At 40.1% G+C, this 7155-nt stretch overlaps 1 long non-coding RNA gene across 3 annotated transcripts in view; it reads left to right on the top strand.

The window, feature by feature from the left end:
• Positions 1-6896, top strand: part of LOC311583024 — a 39924-nt gene extending 33028 nt beyond the window's left edge. For all 3 annotated transcript variants that reach the window (XR_014774352.1, XR_014774353.1, XR_014774354.1), the window contains one exon: positions 5974-6896. This is a non-coding gene — a long non-coding RNA (uncharacterized lncRNA). The remainder of the gene's footprint in view (positions 1-5973) is intronic.
• The last annotated feature ends 259 nt before the right edge of the window (positions 6897-7155 follow it).

Here is a 7155-nt window from a genome sequence, read left to right on the forward strand (position 1 = left end):
AACTTGGTCTTTCTCATTTTTAACTTAAGGTTTTTTCATTCCAGAACTGCACTTGTGAGCAGGCCCTACTGCCTCTCAGAGGTGTGCAGATGTGGATATATTCTTCACAGAATTTTGGGGAAGGGACAAAGAAAAATAAAGTCACATTCAAGGTGTGTGTGTGTGTGTGTGTGTGTGTGTGTGTGTGTGTGTGTATGCATGCATATGTTGCACTCATTTCAAGCAAGGAGGAAGAGAATTAATATGGAGAAAAGTTGTGTTGCTTTGCCGAATTCTGTGTTAGTAGGGCAAAAGGGAGACAGTGATTAGGTCACATCAACCAGGATTTATCTTCAGATGTTATACCAAGAACCAGGCAGCAGCCAGCAGTGAAATGAGGCCAGATGGCAGGGAACTTTAAATGTCACTAAAGCATTTGAGCTTTGTTTTGGCAACAAGACACCATTGACAATTTGTAAGAAAAGGAGTGATATGGAAAAACAAAATGTGTTCTTTTTTAAAATTTTATGAAGAAAATTTTACAGAATGGAAAGGAGATAGAGGGGAAATCTTTCAAAGAATATCAAGATAATCCAAAAGAGAGAGAAAGCATCCATAGGTCTCTATTTGGCTAAGTTCATTTGGCTTCATTAAATTATTTCCTTCTTTTCTTTCTGTGTGTCTTTTGTTCTTCTCTCACTTCTTCTCCCCCTCCTCCTGTCCCTTACACCCTCTGTCTCTGTCTCTCTGTCTCTGTGTCTCTGTGTCTCTGTCTCTGTGTCTCTCTCTCTCTGTCTGTCTGTCTCTGTCTGTCTGTCTGTCTGTCTGTCTCTCTGTCTCTGTCTGTCTGTCTGTCTGTCTGTCTCTCTGTCTGTCTGTCAGTCTCTGTTTCTGTTTCTGTCTCTGCCTCTGCCTCTGTCTCTCTCTCTCTCTCTCACTCTCTCCTCCCTCCTTCTCTCCCTCCCTCCCCTCCTCTCAAATCTATCCTATGTTTGGAAGTTTGCCTGTTTCTAGGCACCTCAAGCAGGACACCTGTATGCTAGAGAGATTCCGTCCTGGGATCTTTGCCTCTGTACTGCTGGAGGTTTCACGTTAAGTGGCTTGTGCGATAGGTATACATGCTGTCTCAGAACTCATAAGGAAACACCCATCAACATGTTATGTCATGTATAGCTTAGAAGATGACCTTTGTTCCTCCTGCTGAAGCAGCTGCAGCTAACATTTTCTGGATTTTGAAATGCCCTCATTTTTCTCCTTCTGGCTTCTGTAGCAGCAACCCTAAGAACGCACCAAAGAAGCTGGGCAGTAATATGAGTTTAAGGAATATATTACTGCTTGTGGAAAGGTGAAAACGGTCTACTGGAAAGCAAACAGTAGGTTGAAAAGAGAAGTCATCAGCAGGGACTCCACCAAAGCAAGCATCACTTCTGTACCCATCACAGAGGGCAACACTGTGTACCTTGGCCACAGCTTAAAACAAGAAGGCCCGACGGCATCCCACCGTATGTCCAAACAGCAGACTTTCCTGCTATCCCTGCTCTTCTCTTGTATGAATTTGTTTATCTGAGGTAAATATGAGCTGAAATTCCCTGTGTAATTTTGTATAATTCTTAAGAACAGCTTTTTGATATGGATAGGCAACTATTTTCTTTCCTATCCAAATTTATTTTATAGACAAAGATCTTGACTCAGTTCATGATAACAGATCCAGTAGCACTTGAAGTTGGGTAGGTTATTTCTCTTTCTTTCTTTCTTTCTTTCTTTCTTTCTTTCTTTCTTTCTTTCTTTCTTTCTTTCTTTTCAGTAAGCAAATGATGACATTTCAAAATCCCAGAAGCCACTTCATCCTAGGACTATATTCAAATAGTGGCCAAAGAAGAAAGGCCGTGAAGCAGCATCCATGCAGACTCCAGGGGACAATGAAGTTTTCTAACTTGTGTCCTGGTAGAGTGATAAGTTTACTTGCTTTGCAGAGGCAAACAAAGAAAAAAGAAACAAGGAAAAGAAGAAACAGATAATTTGGTGGAAAATAGAGATCACAAAATAAACAGATGACAGACTGACAGACAGAGGCCAGGATATGCTATGGAAAGAAAAAGACAGAGAAGAAAGTAGGAGATGATAACAAGAAAGCACTCTTAGAGGCACAGTTTTCATGGCACTGTAACTTTTCTGTTTATTACACTGAAAAGTAGCATGCCTGTCATCTTACAATTAGTGACCAGTACATGGCACCAAGGTTAAGTGATCTTGGGCAGCAGAAATCACTTGTCTTGTGCAGCAGAGATGATTCAGAACATGGGGGAATTGATGGGTGAGAGTACTCTCATTTATTTTTGTGAGTTCTCTGTAAATAAGGAGAAATATGCACATTGAAGGAACCTCTACGATAAATAATTCATTACTCTTACAAAAAAATCTACTCACCCAAAGCAATCTTGTGTGTATCCAGTATGACCTCACTGGAGGATCTATAGCTCTCAAGGTCACAGAAACACCATGTCAAGATGCTCAAAAGAGATTCCTGTGGGCCAGGTTCTACTTTGGTGGACTCCAGCCATTCCTGGATTCGGGGCAGTCAATGGAATTGTCCTTAGGATGACAGCCAGGGAGCTTGCCTAGGCCAAGATAAATGCATTAGAAGCAGAAGAGAAATGCAGCTCAGTGGGCAGTGAAAATCAATGCGAGCAAATTGGCCCCTCTTTGCCTCACTGCCTTGTACTGTCCATTAAGCCCTATTTGCTGGTTCATGGTTCCTCACTTCATTTACTTCCTAATCCCTTTCTGCCAGCTTGGCGTATCTCCAGGTTAGTGCAATCCTGTTAATTGCCGTTGCCTGCTACCGACTGACTGTCACACGGCCTTATCACCTCATTACAGGGATTGGACATGAAATTCTACACGTGAAACCCAGTGTGAGGCTGGGTTTATTTAGGATTGGGACTTAATTCAGACATGATCTCACAGCTTCTTGGAAACGGAGGATTTTCCATGTCCTCATCCCTCCAAAGAAGCTGATTGACTGCATTCACTCGACTTGCATGCTCTTTAGCTGCTGCTGCTGCTGCTGAGCAGTCACCGTACTACTGTAGGCAAGAAAAGTGCATGAATCAAATATGCCATGGTGCAAAGAGGCCTGAGGAGCTGTCTTGCCATATAGGATCAATGCGACCCTGCCTTCGATATAGAATTGGTTTTATTACATGAGAGTAACATACCCCTGCCTCTCTATTTGTTCACAATATTTAAACTAGTGAACATGTGGGAAATAGATACATGATAAATTTAACCTTTGTTCCCAGGGCTGGGGAGATAGCTCAGTTGGCAAAGTGCTTGCCATACAAACAGAGGATGCTGGGTTCAAACCCTCAGAACCTACATGGAAAAAAAACAAGTAGGGGTAGCAAGCTCTTGTAATCCCAGCTTGGCTTGTGGAGGATGGTGTGAGGAGGGAGACAGAGAGAGCCACATCCCTGAGACTTCTTGACAAACCAGCCTAGCCTACTTGATGAGTCACAGGTCACTGAAGGACCCTGCATCAAATACAAAGGTGGATGGTGCCTGAGGAATGGCACATAACATTGTCCTCTTGTCTCAGTATGCACACACACACACACACACACACACACACACACACCACACCTTGTTACCATCAAGGATTCCAGCATTAATTACTAAACCCTTTCTTTTTTTAACACAGCAGCATTTACTGAGCAGCTACCAAAAGCCAATGCATTATGAAAACAATGCTAAATTCCATTATTTTAATATTCTTGGTACTGAAGAAAAAACTCAGAGGTTGGAGTCTGTATTTGTGATAAGTGCACCCCACAGATGTATCAGGACTCTGACTCCAAAGCTCTTAGCTTGAAAAAAAATCATTTATTAAAACTCATAAAAATTGATTTCTCCTTTTGCACACTAAAGCATTTCTTGGTAAACTAAAGATAAATCACACACCGTTGAGCTTCAAAAAATGGTTCTGTATTTGGAAAGAATAAAAACCATCTACATATTTCATCTCAATACTTAGCTCATCTTTACTTAATTCAAAATAGAACAAAAACTCCTTTTTTTTTTTTTAAGGACAAGGTTTTCTGTATATCTCTGGTTGTCCTGAACCCCACTGTGAGACAAGGCTGGCCTGGAACTCTCACAATTGCCTCTACCTCTAGAGTGCTGGAACTAAAGGTGCACTCCACCATGCCTGGCAAAAATCTGATGCTTTGAGAATACACTTGCTTCTCCCTCCCTCTTTCCTTTCTCCATCCTTCTTCCTATCCCTCCTCCCCACATCTCTGTCTCTGTCTCTGTCTCTCTGTCTCTGTCTGTCTCTGTCTCTCTGTCTCTCTGTCTCTCTTTCCCTCCCCCCTCTCTCTGTCTCTGTCTCTGTCTCTCCCTCCCTCCCTCTCTCTCTCTAGATTAAAAATCAGGCTTTGCACATGCCAGCTGAAGGCACCACTACTGGACTAAACCCTAGTAAAATAAACAATTTTTATTGCATTTCATTTAGTGTGTGTGTGTGTCTGTATGTGTGTGTGTTCAGGTGTGTGTGTTCAGGTGTGTGTGTTCAGGTGTGTGTGTTCAGGTGTGTGTGTGTGTGTGTGTGTGTGTGTGTGTGTGTGTGTGTGTGTGTTCAGGTGCTTGTGTTGCGTCCTTAGCAGCCATGTCTTTAGATAACAAGACACCCTGAGAGCCCACAGCTTTCTACTTTTTTACTGTAGTCCCATGGAAATTTTCCTGTTTTGAAGCTGAGTATTGGATTGTTAATTTTGTACAACCTCTCCCCATTTTTAATTTTTGATGCAGGGTTTTTCTGTGTAATCCTGGCTGTCCTGGAACTTGCTCTGTAGACCAGGCTTGTTGCTGAAGGCTGCACATGAAAACACATGTTAATTTGAAGCAACTTTCTTCACACATCTGGGATCTCTGTGGGCCCCAGTCTTTTTTACTCTTTGCTATGCACGTACACTCTAGGTCGGGTGTAGTTCTAGCTTGCAGGCTGTGAGCAGAACACAGGAACAAAGGCTCTATTTACACCCAACACTGCCTCCTGTGACCTTCAGTAGGCATCTTTCTGTACAACAAACTTTTGATTGAAGGATTCTTGCTTCTCTTATGGGATTTCTTGGTAAATCTCACATTTTTTCCAGACCATGTGTTTGTGTAATTTTTGAACTAGTAATTCCTTATTTTCTACAGATTCAGTTGTATTCTTCACCCCACAAGACAAAGCAGAAGGTCAGAGGTTTGTCCTAAAGTGCTCAAATTAGCTGAATGACTCAGTTCTCAGAATGGATTTTATGTGAACATAGTCCAACAGAGGGTCTAGTGATGGACACACTGCAGTGCCATCACCTCAGACAGCTTGCTTTTGCAAACTTGCAGGTTCAAGGCTTATGCCCAGGAAAATGTTTCATTTAGCCAAAATGCCCACATGATATTTAACTAGATCAGTCCTTTAAGCAGGAAGGAGAGGCTAGCTTTGCTGACTGTACAATCAACTCTAAACTTAAGCTTTCCTCTTAAGTCCAGAGAAAAGAGGGCCTTTGTTTCTGAAATTGAATGTAGAAAATTGAAGTCTCAGATTCTGAATACATGATTTCACTATGATTGAAATAAAAATGACTTAGTTAAATGAGCAACTACCAAACTGTGCTTTTAATATGCATATATAAGCATACTTAAATTACAGAGACATGGCTTAAGTCTTTTAAATATTGTATTTACAAGCACAATGCTTACAGTTATAATCCTTGTAAGCAATATGGTCCTTAGAGGCAAATGTGAGAAATTAATTATGGAAAGTGGATAGAAAGAGCCCCTTAAGGGAAATATTATCGGTGGCATATTTTAATTTTGTAATATGTTAAAGTGAAAATAATATCAGTAGATTGATATTAGAATATTTTTCCAAATTAATGCTTTTAAAATTTTTATAGGTAGAGATATTTATTGAAGAATAATTATTGTGTTTTTAAAATTCCATTTTAGGTGATTTAGAAGAAAAGAATATTAGAGAGACAGAAAGAAAGGGAGCCATAGAACACTTCCTCTGGATTACACTCAGGTGAAAATCATTCTAAGAACTAGCAAAACTGAGAGTTTGAGATGGTGTGTCACTACAACCAGATGTTAGTATCTCACAGACTGTGTTGTTTCATTCAACTTCGGTTTCAACATCAGAATCACAAGTTCACCAAAGAAAAGGACATCTATACTTAAGAGATGACAAAATTTCTGTGCGCGGCGAGTTTGTGAAATAATGGAACTCCTAAGCTACCAATCCAGAAACTCCTCAAACCACAGGAGAACAGAGGGGCAAGGGAAGCAATACACAAAGTGGTCCTTTGAAAAGTTTCTTTCTTCTCCTTCCAAATTTAAGGTTAACAAAATCAAAGATTCTAAACACATGCCATCGTAATTTTTATAAATGTGCTTATGAATACATTTACAGTTTTAATTACAACATACATAACACATAAACAGGCTGCCAAATAGATTCTTGAGTTCAGTAAATCCAAGAATTAAAATAAAGCTCAAAGCTGCTCATAATAATTAATTTAGTTGAATACAGATATTCTGCATAGGGGAATCAAGTAAGGCATCCGTAGACTTACTGAAATTAATGTTTCAACAATTATTTATTATTTTTAGCAAACTTAAGAGTGTGTATAAGAAAGAAACCATTTATTTAATTGAGTAGACCCTAGCAAGTTGGGATTAATGAACTGTGGTATTTTGTGACATTTCATTAATAAGCTTTTTTCTCCACTCTGTGCCTATATAGTTTTGTATACTTAGCAATTTTCTGCCAAGTTACGATCAACTAGTGACTGATTTCCCCTATCACCCATTACTTAAGGAATGCCAAACGCCTTCATGTCGTGACCAGCAGTGGTCTTTGGCATCTTTTCAACCAGTGCTTCCACGCTGTACATTATTGTATTGAAAATCAGGATGAAAAATACCCTGGGTATTCTGCACAGTTTTAAGACTGTGCGCGCGCACACACACACACACACACACACACACACACACACACGTATGTAAACACTGACTAGACAAACAAATAAAATAAATAAATTAAAGAAGGTAAACTTCCCGCCATACTGAAGACTATCCTTGACAATATTGTGGTGTGGAAAAAAACTTTATTTTATCAACATAACTAAT

The sequence above is a fragment of the Acomys minous genome (assembly GCF_964271855.1).
Source record: "Acomys minous genome assembly, chromosome: 14".
Taxonomy (NCBI): Eukaryota; Metazoa; Chordata; class Mammalia; order Rodentia; family Muridae; genus Acomys; species Acomys minous.